Genomic DNA, 14182 nt, shown 5'->3' on the forward strand with positions numbered 1-14182 from the left:
AGAGAGAGAAAGAGAGAGAGAGAGAGAGAGAGAGAGAGAGAGAAATGGCAGCTGCCAGTGATGCAAACCTATACAATAGTCTTGCATAGTTACACAAGACAAGATGGTGGCAGGCCACGTGGCAGCATCCCAGACTAAAACAAACTGAGAGGGCTGGGGATTTAGCTCAGTGGTTCTGCTCCCTGCCTTGAAAGTGCAAGCTCTGAGTTGGATCGCCAGTACAAAAAAACCAAAACAAACAAACACAAACTGAGAGAAAAACATTTACAAACTAGAGTAATGAAAACCAGGCTGATTTTCAAAAAGGGTAGCAAAATATATAACAAACAAATATGCAAACCTGGAAAGAATACAAGTGGCTAGAAAGAAAAACAAAAGCCTACATTCCCTTTCCCCATCCCCAGGGAAGGGCTAGGAAAGCCCATCTCTGGTGCCATAAGAGGTGTCCTAGATTCCCAGAATAGGGGATAGAGTGAGGGAGAGGAACAAAAAGTGCCCACATGGGCCTCACTTTGTCTTTCTTGGTACCTGAACTTTACTCTCCTGACTCACCAAAAATGTTATTAGGTGGTTCCTTTTCGAAACGGCTTGCCAATTAACCTTATTCCAGATCTTTCTTTCCTCAAAGAATCAAATGAGATAAGCCAAAAACGGTGCCAAAAGTATATTTGAAAATGAGGAGTGAAGTGGTAAGGAAGCAAGTGGCTCTGCAGAGCAAATTTGGGCTGAACAAAAAAGAAAAGGAGTAAAAATAAAAGTACATTCTCCTTTGGGAAACCCAGGGTGGCCACTGTGAAGAGTTATGACAGCGAGTTCCTTGATGGCGTCCCATCTCTTTTATGCCATCCACATCTTGTGAGAACCTGCCAGAAGTTCTACATATGGGGTCTAGAGAGGCAGAGCCATGTAGCTCCTGAGATCTCACTATGCCTCTCTTTCCCAGACAGCCTAAGCCACACCTATGTCCTATCACCATCTTTAAGCAAAGAACAGCTTTTGCCAGTGTTTGACTGACTTGCTGGTGCCTCGATCTTAGACTCTCATCTTTCTGAATTGTGAGAAATAAAATTCTACTGTTTATAAGTTACCTAACCTGTTATTTTCTAATAGCAGCACAAATGGAAATTGGTACCAAGAAGTAGGGTGTTACTATATCATGTACCTGAAATTGGAGGGGAGGCTACAAGAGTCTGGAGGAGTTGCCTAGAAAAAGCCTAGATCACGATGAACAGTGTTCAGGGTGAGTGGTGATGTTTCAGAAGAAGAAAGCTGTAGTCAGAGTCTGAATCTTCTTAGACATTTTCTAAGTAGTCATGACCAGAATGTTGGTAGAACTATAAATAATAAAGGCCATTCTGTTGAAGTCTTAGCCATGAGAAATAGCTTACTGAAACTGGAGGAAAGACTATTTTAACAAAGTATCAAAGAACTTGGCTTAATTGTGTTGATGTTCTGATGCATGTTGTAGAAGGCGTGTGATAATCTAAGATATTCAGCAGAACGAATCTTTAAGCAAAGTGTATAGGGTGCTGTGTGGCTTTTGACTGCTTACGATAAAATAGAGGAAGAGAATGAGTAAAGACAAATTATAATCAAAAGGGAATCAAAACTTAAAGAATAAAAAAGTGCTTGGGCAAAGACATGGTGTGCCATGGCTGGAAGGAAGCCAGATGCTATTCCAGACAAAGGAGAGTGATCCTGAAGGTGATTTAGGACCTGTGAGGCTAACACTTCCATCCTAGGCCTTGATTGCCAGGCCCTTTCGGGGCAGAAAGGTTTTAAGGAAGGGGCTTGGCCCTGTCCTGTGGGACCGTGGGGCTGCCTCCTTAGAGCTCCTTAAATTCTCTGCTCCCCACATTCAGCCATCTCCCCAACTGTATCTCAAGTGGGATTTGGTGTGAGGTGGGTGCCACTCTGAAGGGTGTAGGTCAGAACGTCCACACTGTTGATGTGGTTACAGAGCGCAAGAGCTGTGGAGGCCAGGTTCCCTCTCCCCACGTTTCAGAGGAGAGCTCTGGGGGTTCAAGCAGAGACTGGCTACAGGGATAGGGACACCCCCACACTCTTAGCCAGGGGTAGCTGCTCTATGGGGGTGTTCCCAATAAATCAATGGGGGCCCAACCCCGACCCCAGTGTGCTCAGGAGGTGCCTGTGGCCCTCAGCCCTTACAGGATGGGATATGATGAAGCATTGTGGTCAGTAAGTGTGGAGTCTGAGAGTAGTCGGCTATAAGTATTGCCGAGGTCCCCAGTTCCTACATTGCGACTTAACCCCAAAAGTGATGGTGTTGCATCTGGGAATGCACATTACTGCTCCACAGCCAACCGGGGCAATAAACTGAGCAGCAGTAACTAAAGGGAAGAAGTTTAAAAGGGAAGACACTTCATTTGTAAGAAGGAAAAACAAAACAATGGCAACAGCAACAACCCCCACCCCCAGATGAGGGCAAGGGAGCTCCAGTAGATACTCATGAGCCTTTCCCCTCAGCTTCCTTTTATGGGGTAATGAAGACCCACCCTCCCAGGTCAACACCTGGAACTTTATTGGCTTTCTAGACTGTCATAAATGGATCCCAGGCTTCAAGACCCTAACCCAGGCACTGTCACCTACATACACCTTCCTAGGTGGGCTTTTATTTGTTCCCCTCCTGACCCCTTGTCCTTGTCAGCGTCTTATCTTTGGAATTTATAGCTTAGAAGTAGTCTTAACAGACAGAGTTGCTTGGAGTTAATATGTAGGGAGAATCATGTGTGTCTAGTGTAGCAATAAAGTGGCCCTTAGAGTGGGAATATATATATATTTTTATATGTTTCCTTTAAGTTAGTAGTCCCTCTCCCCTTTTTATCACCTTTGCATTTTATTGGAGGTGAGGAGGGGCAGCTATTTTGGTTTCAAGCACTTGGCTTCCCCTGTGCTGTGCTTGTCAGTCCTTCCTTTTTTTTGTTATTGTTCCCTCCAGTAAAGTTTTAACTCTTTCTAGTAAGGATTTGCCAGAAAGCCTCATGAGGCCCTTATAATATTCTTTCCTTGCCTATAGACCCTTTATTCTACAACAGTATTAGGGGGTAGGATTTTAGGGGTGAGTAGGACTTAAAGACAGACCTATTGGGATTACTATCCTTACAAAAGAGTCCTGAAGGATAGATTGCCTTTGTTCTTTGCCTTTGAAGATGCACCTAGAAAGCTAAAACCTTCTTTAAAGTAGGGAGCAGTCCTCAGCATACATAAAACTGCTGGCACCTTGATCTTGGAGCTCCCAGCATCCAAAACTGTGAGAAATGTTTTTTTGCATATAATTACCAGTCTAAGATCTTTTGTTACAGCACCCTAATTAGACCAGGAAAGGTGATATTTCCACAAACTGGATGAGGTCACAGGGAAATGGGTACAGATAAGAGAAGAGATTCAAGGGCAGGGGCAGGGACCATTTGAGCACTTAGAGGTTTTAGGACTGGGAGGCTGTAGTGAAGAACTCTGAATCGGAGCTCGGAGGTAGGGGTAGAAGGAAAACCAGAAGAGTGTGGTAACTTGGAGACAAGCACAGGTCACCCTGGATAGTGAGAGGAAAGGCACCTTACAGAGGTGTGAGGTTCTTTGCAGGTCTTTTGATGGTTTCCTTGTGTTGGTGAAGCAGTCAGCTGCAGTGGAGACTGAGGGTGAGAGACAGGGTTTAGGGTGCAGAGGGCTAAGGGAGGAGGCCTCCCCATTTGTTTAATCTCCCTTTGTTATTATTTTCCTGCCACTTACAAACCCTGTGCCTAGGAGACTGAGGAGTGAGAGGAGTGAGACAGTGAGATAGAGCAGCATCTTCCCGAGGAGCCTCTCCAGGACAGTGGTGACAAACCAAAGCATAGCCAGCCTCCTGGATGTCTGTTTCATTTCATCCTTAAGCAGCTGCAAGGAATAGGCATGGAACCCACTGGAACTTTGAGTAGCAGGGTACCATGGTGCGGTGCATACCGGTAATCCTAGCACTTTGGGAAGCCGAGGCAGGTCATTGATATTCAGGTCAGGCCTGGGCAATTTACTGAGACTGTCTCAAAATAAAAAATGTGCTGGGGATATAGCTCAGTGTGAAGACCCTGGGTTCAATCCCCAGTACCATACGCGCACACACGCTTAGACACACACACACACACACACACACACACACACACACAAAGTGTTAGTTTTATAGGAAAGTGCATGTAATGAACACAAATTGAAACTTTTCTCTTTTTGGGCCCCTTCTGGTTGTTTTATAAGTTACTGTGTGTGTGTGTGTGTGTGTGTGTGTGTGTGTGTGTTTTCACGCACATGGGTATTTACTTTTTGTTTTGTTTTTGCTGTTAGGAATTGAACTCAGGGCCTCATGTATGCTAGGCATGCACTCTATAGAGTCCCAAGCTCTACTGTAATGTTTTTGCACTCTAGGCTGTTTAGCCAAATGAGGATTTATTTAATAGCATTTCCTCAGGTGAGTTTGTCAGGGTGTTGTTTGTTTCTGTCTCCTCTTCTTAAGCTAGTATAAAAGTCTTACCACGCTGGCTGTTTTAGCCTTGGAAATCACCAGGCTCCTTACACAGCGGGATGAGAACCAAGGGAAAGCTGTCCCTCCTTCACCACAGCATCTGGCGTTTTAATGATTTTTTTCAATACTTTAGTGCTGCCCTCTACTGTTCCTCTCTCCTAATAGCTGAACAATTCTCATGTTCCTCTTGTGTTCTCTTGTGTTTATTCTTAAGTATTTGGCTCTCAGGCCCAGAGTGATCTGGCACGAAGTACGGGCTGTGGGCCCTAATTGTCAGTGGATGTGCTTTCTGTACTGCCCATGCCCTCCATGTGGGACCCTCCAGTGTGCAGCCTAGTGTCAGGCTCCACCACTCTGTCCTGTCCCAACTCTTCCTGTTGCTTTGGCAGAGCTACTGGGGCCTGCTGGAAGGCTTTTCTGAGAAGCCCTGCCCTCTGTGAGCCTCTTGCTGGGTGGAGTAGGTAATCTTTGTGAGTGCTGAAGTATTTTAATCAGGTGTCCCTCCCCCAAACGGGGCCCTTTGTCCTGGAGGTTCCTGGAAATTTGAGCTGCCCATCTGCCTTTGGGCCCAGGCTTCTCAGCTTGCAAAAGATGGTTTAGGACACCAAAGGGATTTTCATTTTTATGTAGAAAAGACTCACAAAGACCTGGGAGGTGCCTAAGAGGTAAACAAGATGAATTTTATTTTGGAAAATGGCTAGTGAAGTTTGATCATATGAGAAACAAAATAGTGCAACGAGACATTTGAAGACCTGTTCTAGCAGGAATGTGTGAGAGAATAATGGAGTTTGCTGTTTCATTTTAATAAAGGGGACATAAAAGCACCATGAAATTCCAGGTAGAAAGTCTAATTTGATTTGTATATATGGTTTGACTAATTTATTTAAATAATTAGCTACTCCTTTTTTTTTGGTACCAGGGATCAAACTCAGGACCTTGGCGCTTGCAAGGCAGCCACTGATCTAAATCCCTGGCCCTTACTTAAATAAATATAGTTAAACATGCTTTAAATATATTTAGCATCTGACATTTACAGTTATGGTGTTAGATCTCTGGGCTGCTAAGACTCAAGTTTCTTACATTCTAGAGAATCTTACCGTTTCTTGGGGTTGAACACTCTCCTAGGCAGCAATAACAAGAATGAACTGAATGCAGTCTAGGTGGACAGAGCACACTTGTCCTCCTGTAATGATAGACCAGAGTACCTGCGGCATAGATAGTGTTGAAATTAGTGCTGCCGGAATTCAGATAAGGGAGAGAGCCCTGTCTTTCTAGGGTAGCTGGAGATAAGTCCACAGAGAGGCAAGGTTTAAAGGATAAAGAGTATTAGGGTGGGAGTTGGGTGGGGACAAAGTGGGGATAGATGTAGAGGAAGGTTCCAGAAAGGAGTTTGGGCTTGATCCTCTAGCCTGGCAAAGTGAGTCAGACCTTTGCTGTTTTGCAGGTCTGTTCAATTCTATGGGGACAGAAAACTTTGTTTTCACCTCCAGACCTGCTTTCTTCCCGCCATTCCTCCTCATCTCTGTTCTTAGTCACTGTGTCCCCGATCAGATTATCATCCTTAGATACTGTTTGTGTTGCCTACCATAATCACTGGGCCTGGAGGGCCTCCCCATTTGTTTAATCTCCCTTTGTTATTCATTTTCCCTGCCACTTGTGAACCCTGTAAATACCACCATCCTCTGAGTCTTCAGTTTTTGTTCCTTCCAGGACTGTATTTCCAGATCACGTATATTGTATCCTGTACATACTCAGTGTAAAAACTCCTGTTTGGGTAGAGTGCTTCCCCAGCATGCATGAGGCTCTGAGTTCCCTCACTAGCACTCCACAACAAAAAGAAACTACTAGTGATTCTCCACCATCTACAGGACAAAGTCCAGCCTTCTTGTTCTGCCTAACCTGACCCAAACTCACTCTTCTGGCTGTGTTCTGGGTCTAGAAGTGTTTTGGATAGTAAAGTATTTAAATTCTTGGTAGTTTGTGGCACAAAAGGGATAGGCTATTCAAAAGCATTTAGACATGAACTCTCAACATACTTTCCTTATTGGCCACTATTCCAGGTAAATCTGGTCCCAGTGTATGAGAATCAACCTCAAGGTGCTGTGAGACCAAAGAGAGGCAGAAAAAGTGCACATAATTGGAAGCTTACAGCAATGTGGTCCTGGGTGGAAGCGAGATGAGTGGATCCCTGTGATTTGGGTCAGGAAGAGGGGGCTTATAGATGTAGGACAAAAGTGCCTTCATCCAGGTTAGAATGTATCTGAGTGTCTCAGGCTAATTACTGGTGATGACAGTGCCAGCACTTGGGTTGTAAAGCTCCACATATCACCCTAATAGGTTTATCTGTTTCTATTTTGCTGGGAAGCTGCTCAGGTAAAACTGACCAGGGTTACTCAGAGGCAACTACAGAAGTTACAACTGAAGATGGTTATAGTCAGGTCAAGCTGGGACCCTGCAGCCACTCACAGTGATGACACAGAAACACTTCCTGTAGTGATACCATATCACCAAGGAAAAGTTAAAAATATGTCTAATAGTAACTCACATTTTAAATGACAACAGAAAGCACTGATACCTCTGGGGAGACTTTTGAGCTAAAATGGCCAAAATTTTATAAAAATCTAGGAAAGAAAAGTTTAAGTTATTCATTTATATTTTCCAGTATGCAAAGGGTCAGTGGGCCTGTAGAAATCCCAATTGATCTTGATAGGAAACAGGAGCAGGAAATAAGCAAGCAAGATTCTTTGAGTGAACGGGAGCCACAGCAGTATTGGGTGATGGCCCAAGGCCTTAGTGTCAAATGTGCATTTCATTTTTGGGCTCTGGTTTGAATAGCATTTCTTGGGAGTTGTGGCAGAGTCCTTTTGTTTTTGGCTGAGCACTTGGAAGATAAAAATCAAACCCAGGCACATTTTGGCACAGTTGGTTGCCCTGAACTATCAGACTCTTATTGAATAAATTCATGAGGCAAAAAGGACAATGAAATTTCCCAGGGCGAAATTTGGTGAATGGATGCCTTCCCGCAAAGAGAACACATTGATTGATTTATTTGGATTGGATTTATTTCACTTTATTACATATTTGCAGTACAGGATGTTTGCATTCATCTTAGGGAATAGATAACATGAACTTCATATGTTGGAAACGTGAACTAAAATGATGATGATGATGACAATGAAGAAAGGAAATATAGAAATGGAGGAAGAAGGGAGGGGAGGGGAAGGAGAATAAAAAGAGCAGATTTCTTACTGTTTCATTTTGCTTCTCATGCTGGGGTTGGAACCCGAGGCTTGGTGCATTGTGCAGACACTCTACCTCTGAGCTGCATGTCAGTCCAAGAGCAAACTCTGAGTCTGGAGTTCTCGGGGACAGTGATGGCAGTTTTAATGGGAAGAGGAAGGTCACTGCGGGTAAACCAAAAGGAGGAAGACTCCTCTGACCTTGAGGACTGAGCAGAGAGGGTTGAGTTCTAAAACACCCACATTCGGTGCATGTCCAGAACTCCCAGGTGTCACACATTTAGCTGTGGGGGACATCGTGATTATTTACCACCAACTCAGCACCTGGGCTGTATCAGTCAGCAGTATGGTTGTCCCACATATACTTGCTGTAAAGGGATTGCCAGGATTAGTTGCTGGCAGAGCTGCTCCTCTGTTCATGAGGGATTAGGTCCCCTCTTTTAGAGGGGTGGGCTGGGAAGGGAGGCGGCACTGCCCGATAGCGCAAGTGACTGCCTAAATTACCACACTGTCTCGTGTCTCCTACTAATCCTCACGTGGAGCAGCAAGTAGCCTGAGAAGCCTGAGTTGTGGATTAGTTTCTGAGCCACATATAAAAGACAAATGAGCCTTGCTAGCCAGCAAGGGTATGCAATCAGTTCTTAACTTGTTTGGTCCAAGGGAAAAAAAAAGCTGCGGGAAACATGGAACTTTTTTGCACCTTCTTGGAAATGCAAGCCTTGTTGCCTAGGAAATCCTTTTCTCCCAGAATATTCTGCACCGTACCAGTATTGGAGCTATGGAAGAGACCGCTGAAGTTGTTCCAAGAAAGCACGTACAGTGTGGTAAAGAAAGAAAGCCCTTTTCTGCCTGTAGGCCAGGTTTCTTTGTGTACAGGTAGCCAAAAAGAAGCCTTGTGTAGCTTTGGGCGATGATTAGGTGCTGTGTTTATAGACACATCGGGCAGGTGTGCGGGCACTGCTGGTTACAGGCGAGTGTGGGCCGTGTGCACAGAAATCCACAGTGTCGCACAGCAGTGTGATGAGTGAGAGGCTGCCAGTCGATAGGACCAACAAGTGTAGATAGGCAAAAGCAAACAGGTACGCAGCAGTGTCCAGGCCCCCAAGTTCCTGAAGCAGGCTGCCAGACTGAAGACAGCTTCTCCTGCTAGCTCAGTTGCAAAAGGATGCCTTCCCCTGCTAATTAGGGGACACTTTGAAAGCATTTCCTTCTAGCATGACTAGAAAGTCCGGTGAAGTCGAACTGCTTTACTGTTGATCAAAGGTACGACTGTGACTGCAGCCGCAGCAATGGAGAAAGCCAAAAAGGAAGTGCCCCAGGACGCCGAACAGTCCTCCCTGGCAACTCTGAGTGACCCGCAGGTGACCCTGCTCTCTATTGATGAGAGGTGGTCCTTCAGGAGGAGCTCCGAGGCCAAGGCCCTGGCCAGGCCAGTGTCTTCAGAGGAAGGTGCCCACTCTTCACCGTCAGGGGAAGAATTTCCACTGAGATCTTTGAATGGAAGCTGTGAAATGAGTTCTCATCAGGTCAGTGCAACTGCAGGCGGGACTAGGGCCCAGTGCACACTGAGGTTTCTTTCCATCTCCTGTGAGAGGGGTTGGGCAGAGGTCTGAGGTAGGAGTGAGGGTAGGAGAGAAGCTCTGGGCAGGACTCAGTCATTTATTCTACGGTGGGTGAATTTCAAGTCTTATTGCTTGATGTTCTCAGTTATTTTGTAAGCATCTGTGCAGCACAGGTTTTCCAGAATGAAAGTTCGACAAAGTAGGTCTTAACTCCCCTTTAAAAAAATTTATCTTGATTTTTTTCAGCGCTGGAACCAAAACCTGGAGCATGCTAGCAAGTGCTCTACCAAGGAGCTATGCATCCAGCCCCTTTCCTTTTATTTTGAAAAGTGTGAACCTTATTTTGTTAATCTCTACAATTCACTGAAGTAAATATTTTGAAAATGTTTCTGCAAAATGAATCACTTTTCTTAGGCAAATAATTGTAAGTTTTGTTAATCCACAGGTCACTTGTGTTCAAAAACAGGGCAGTGCAACAATTTATAAAAACGGTGCCTTTTCATAACTTTTCTGTTATTAAAATAGGACTGGTAGTCTGTGTGAGGTCTTTAAGTTGACAATCAGATGAAGAAAAACAAATTTTGAAAGCATTCTACCAGTTAGATGCAAAAAGTTTTCATAAGTACTTCCTCTCCTTTAATACTTTTTCTGGTACTCATTGTTTTAAAAGTCTCCCAAACCAAAGGAAACTTTGTGAAAAGAGTTTTTTGAAATGTTATATGAAAGATTTGCATGTTGAAGGCACTTGGTACTTGGTTGCTGACCCAGAAACTCTTTATTTAAAGATTCTGCATTTTGTTGTTAGATCTTTATCCACAATATAATTACGCTCTAATGTATTTATCTTTCATGATTTTTATAGTGCAATGGTAGAGTGCTTATGTAGTATGCAGGAGGTCTTGGGTTCAATCTGCCCATTCCCCCCAATTCTGATGTAGTGATTTTGTGGAAAATTCCAAGAGCCTCCTCCAAAGTTTCCTCCTAGGCAAATGTAATAACAGGAAGTGTGGAATCATTCAATGGCTGCTAGGTTGGGTAGCTGTCATGCAGGCTGGGTAAGTGGTTTGGGGAGCAGGTGAGGTGTACAATAGGGGCCATACCACAAACTCCATGCCTAGTGAAGTTTAAATGCTTTGCTTTCCAAGTTGTGTGGTTTTCATTTTCGTTTTAACTGTATTTAATCCAATAGCTAAACTAATGTTTTAAATTATTTAGAATCTTAATGACAAAGCATTTTATTTGGCTTTTCATATGTTGCTCACTTATGTCATCCACGCCAACTTTTTTTTTTGTTACCGGGGATGGAACTCAAGATCTTGCACTTGCACTTGCGAGGAAGTCAGTGGAACCGCTGAGCTAAATCCCCAGCCCAGCCCGCAACGTTTCTATTTTTAGCCAAAGTGTTTAAGACAGTAAAAGAGCAAGCATTTTCTGGGAAAAAATGCTTCAGAGCATTTCTTCACAATGTCCATTTACATCACATTACTTTACAAATGCTAGCCTCTCTGTGAGGTGTGGAGTGTGACATATGCAGTGATTTTCAACTATTCCCATAACTAGGGTGCCTCTTCTGAAAGGAGACGGGGAAGAGGTCTGGCTGGCTCTGGTGATTATAGAATGTGGGGCCCTGGGCTGGTGAGTCCTGGACTCCTCCTGCGTCAAAGTGCTCAGTGCAAAGCAGTGGGCAAGAGAGCTCTCCATGGGATTGTGAAAGCGCTTTGTGGTATGCTTCAAACACAAAATGGAACTTCTGCCAAAGTTACCCACTTCAGTAGAATTCCCAGCCCTGAGGTGTATTTGGTGTTGTTTGTCCACCTGAATAGGACTAGGTTAGTCTGGTAATCTGTAATGAGCACTGTTGTGACTTTGATTTTTGTTTCCTTTCCTTTATTTCTGGGGCCCTGATTATAAAAGTAATACTTGTTCATTATAAAGAACAGATTTATAGTAGGGCATGAAAAATACATAAAAGTAAAAAGAAAATGAGAGCAACTGTTTCTCTCTGTATATGTATATGTTTTTATGTGTGCATGTATAAATATTTATTTCTTTTTACAAATGTGGGATCGAATTATTCAGGCTGGGATATATACCTTGTTTTTTGTTTTTCTTCTTTTTCTTTCAAGTATTGGGTATTGAACTGTATTTTTTGACAGAAAGAGTAGTTCTCTGCAGCCTAGGAGCAAATCTATAGTAACTGCTCCCTGCTCCCCACTTCCCAAAGAGGGGAAAGAGATTGGACAAGTAACTCCTCTCTAGTCTTGCCCTTTTCACAGCTAACTACTTGGGAAAGTCACCAGGCTTAGTCTTGCTCAGAGCTTTTGCAATGAGCTACAGCCCCAGCCTTTTGTTTCCTATTTCTGAGACAGGGTCTTGTTAAGTCACTAAGTTGCCCAGGCTGGGTTCAACCTTGTGCTCTGCCTCGGCATCCCAGAGTACTGGGATCACAGACCTGCTTGCGTTTTTTAACTTATTATCTTGTGGACAGTATTCTGTCTACTGTAGACCCATTTACATTAGCATTTTAAATTGCAGCCCAATTTTTAAATTTAGGTTTACTTTTAGAATTTAAATGATCCTCCTCAGGTAGGGGAAATTTGTGTGATTTTTTTTTTTTTCCTTTTTGGTACTGAGGATCCAACTCAGGACGTTGTGCTTGCAAGGCAGGAGGCGGCACCACTGAGCTAAATCCCCAGCCCAGGGGGGGAATTCGTAGTAGTGGTTGATGATTATAAAAACCAAACTAAAATTCAATTAATTACAGGGGAGTACTTGTTCACTGATAATGGGTGTATTGACCCAAAGACTGTTATAAATCAAAAGTTGTGATCTTGAGAACTCACTTAGCACTTGATATTGGATAGGAACCTTGTTTGTGACCCTTGTCACTTAATTTAATCATTTTAATAGCCTAGGGGGTATCCTCCGTCCCCCTGTAAGAGATGAGAAAGCTGAGACTAAGAGGTTAGGTAATGAGCCTGAAGGATTTAATGCCCTTTGTCTGATAACAAGTTCTCTTCCACTGGGACATTGAAGTATTGTTTCGTATCCTGGGTGAGATAGACTGTTAAGAATACCTGGTGTTTGAGAGCTACTAATTTATGGTGAATGAAAAGTAAGCTTTCAGGTGGTTCTTTGCTTGCAAAAGACAGAAGTAGTAGCTGCTATGAATAAAACATTTAAAATTGCTATTTATGATTAGTGGATTTGTGTGTTTAAATTTTATATTCCTTATACAATATAGAGTATATTCTGTATAATTAAGAGTAAAATAATGACTTTAAACAAGCTTAAGTGTCTTTAATTTCTCTCTGTTTTGACAGGCAAAGAGGGAAATGCCTTTTCAGAATGGTTGGAACCGGCAAGGCAAATTGTCTGGAGGAACCCCCCGCACACATACATATACTGGAAAGTCTCTGCTCTGAGCAGGGCTAAGCCTGGTGACTTTCCTAAGCAGTTAGTTGTGAAAAGGGGAAGACTAGAGAGGAGTTACCCTTCCTTATCCCTTCTCCACCTTCACTGGGGAGTGGTTGGAAGTTACTACAGACTTGTTTGTAGGGGTCCTTTTTCTGTCCAAAAGCAATTGCCTCAGTCTCCTAGTTTATGACTCTGTTGACCTCTTTGGCCAAACTTGGTGGCTGGTTTTTATTTGGTTTTGGTTTTTTTTATTTTATTTTTGCAATGCTGGGGAGTGAACCCATGGCCTCACATATATTATTAGGCAAGCACTTTGCCACTGAATTTCAACCCTGGTCCTAGGCTGCTGATTTTATTTGACTTTATATCTTGTATCTGGCAGAGTCTCTGGCTTCAGAATCAGGCTGTTGAATAACTGAACAGCTGAATGAGCTGCAACTAGATTTATATTGCAGCAGTGAGGATTGATACTAGAGGCACCGAACTGATGATGACTGCAAGGTTGTTAAGTTGTGGACTTAACATTGTAATTAGTTAATTTAATTTTTGTGGTGCTAGGGATCAATTTCGCAGCCTTGGGTATGTATGCTAGGTATGCATGCATTCTACCACCGATAGCATTTTTATAAAGCATGAAACAGAATTTGTCTTAGGTATGGGTAGTTAGGTGGAGTTTCATATAGAACTGTGTATATGTTTGTTTTTTGCCTAGATGAAATCACGGTAACCCAGTTGGCACAATTATATCCATTTAAAATAGAGGTGTGGAAGGTGATAATATTTTCCTTTGCTGTGATTTTAAGAAGCAAGCAGAGAATTGTCATTTGTACAGAGTTGCCCAGAAAGTACGCTGTTTCCCTCTGGAGATTGGGTGAGGCATGTAGTAAGCCCTGGAGTTTTTTGAATGAATACTTGAGTTTCTGAAGTTAAATAATAAGAATTTAAATAATGAGAGTGGAAGCCCTTTCTGGACCTTTGTGAAGCAGTGTAAAGGGACACGTATAAATATTAAGTGTCCTGGGAACTCCCTGGGAGAGTTTGAACACCAGATGAGGCACTGTTTGTCCTCATAGTCATCTGTTACCAAACAGCAGGTTCACTGTGTATTGTTAACTTCTCAAGTCCTCACAGCGCAGTGGTAAGGTGGGCACTATTATTACTCTCATTTTATACTTAAGGAAGCCAAGGCTTGGATTTGCTCAGACACAGCTGGAATTCACATAAGATGTCAGACATCTCCTTGGGAAATGCATAATGAGCAGGAAAGACAGATATTTAAACAGCTATTTGTAGAAATGTTCTTTAGAATACAAAGTAGTGGGCAAATGTGTAGGTTTATCATCTTTATCATAATTGTACTGTTGCTGAAATTGGTATGGCTGAACAAAAATGTTATCTTCCTTGCCTTAGACAAGCTGAAAACCACATTTATTTTCTGGTTATAAAAGTAACAC

General features: G+C 43.1%; 1 protein-coding gene across 2 annotated transcripts in view; it reads left to right on the forward strand.

Moving 5' to 3' along the window:
• The window catches only part of Atp7b (ATPase copper transporting beta), a 76969-nt gene that overhangs the window by 12811 nt on the left and 49976 nt on the right, over positions 1-14182 (forward strand). The window lies entirely within an intron of this gene.

The sequence above is a fragment of the Fukomys damarensis genome, unplaced genomic scaffold (assembly GCF_012274545.1).
Source record: "Fukomys damarensis isolate Sample0158 unplaced genomic scaffold, DMR_v1.0_HiC HiC_scaffold_38, whole genome shotgun sequence".
Classification (NCBI taxonomy): Eukaryota; Metazoa; Chordata; class Mammalia; order Rodentia; family Bathyergidae; genus Fukomys; species Fukomys damarensis.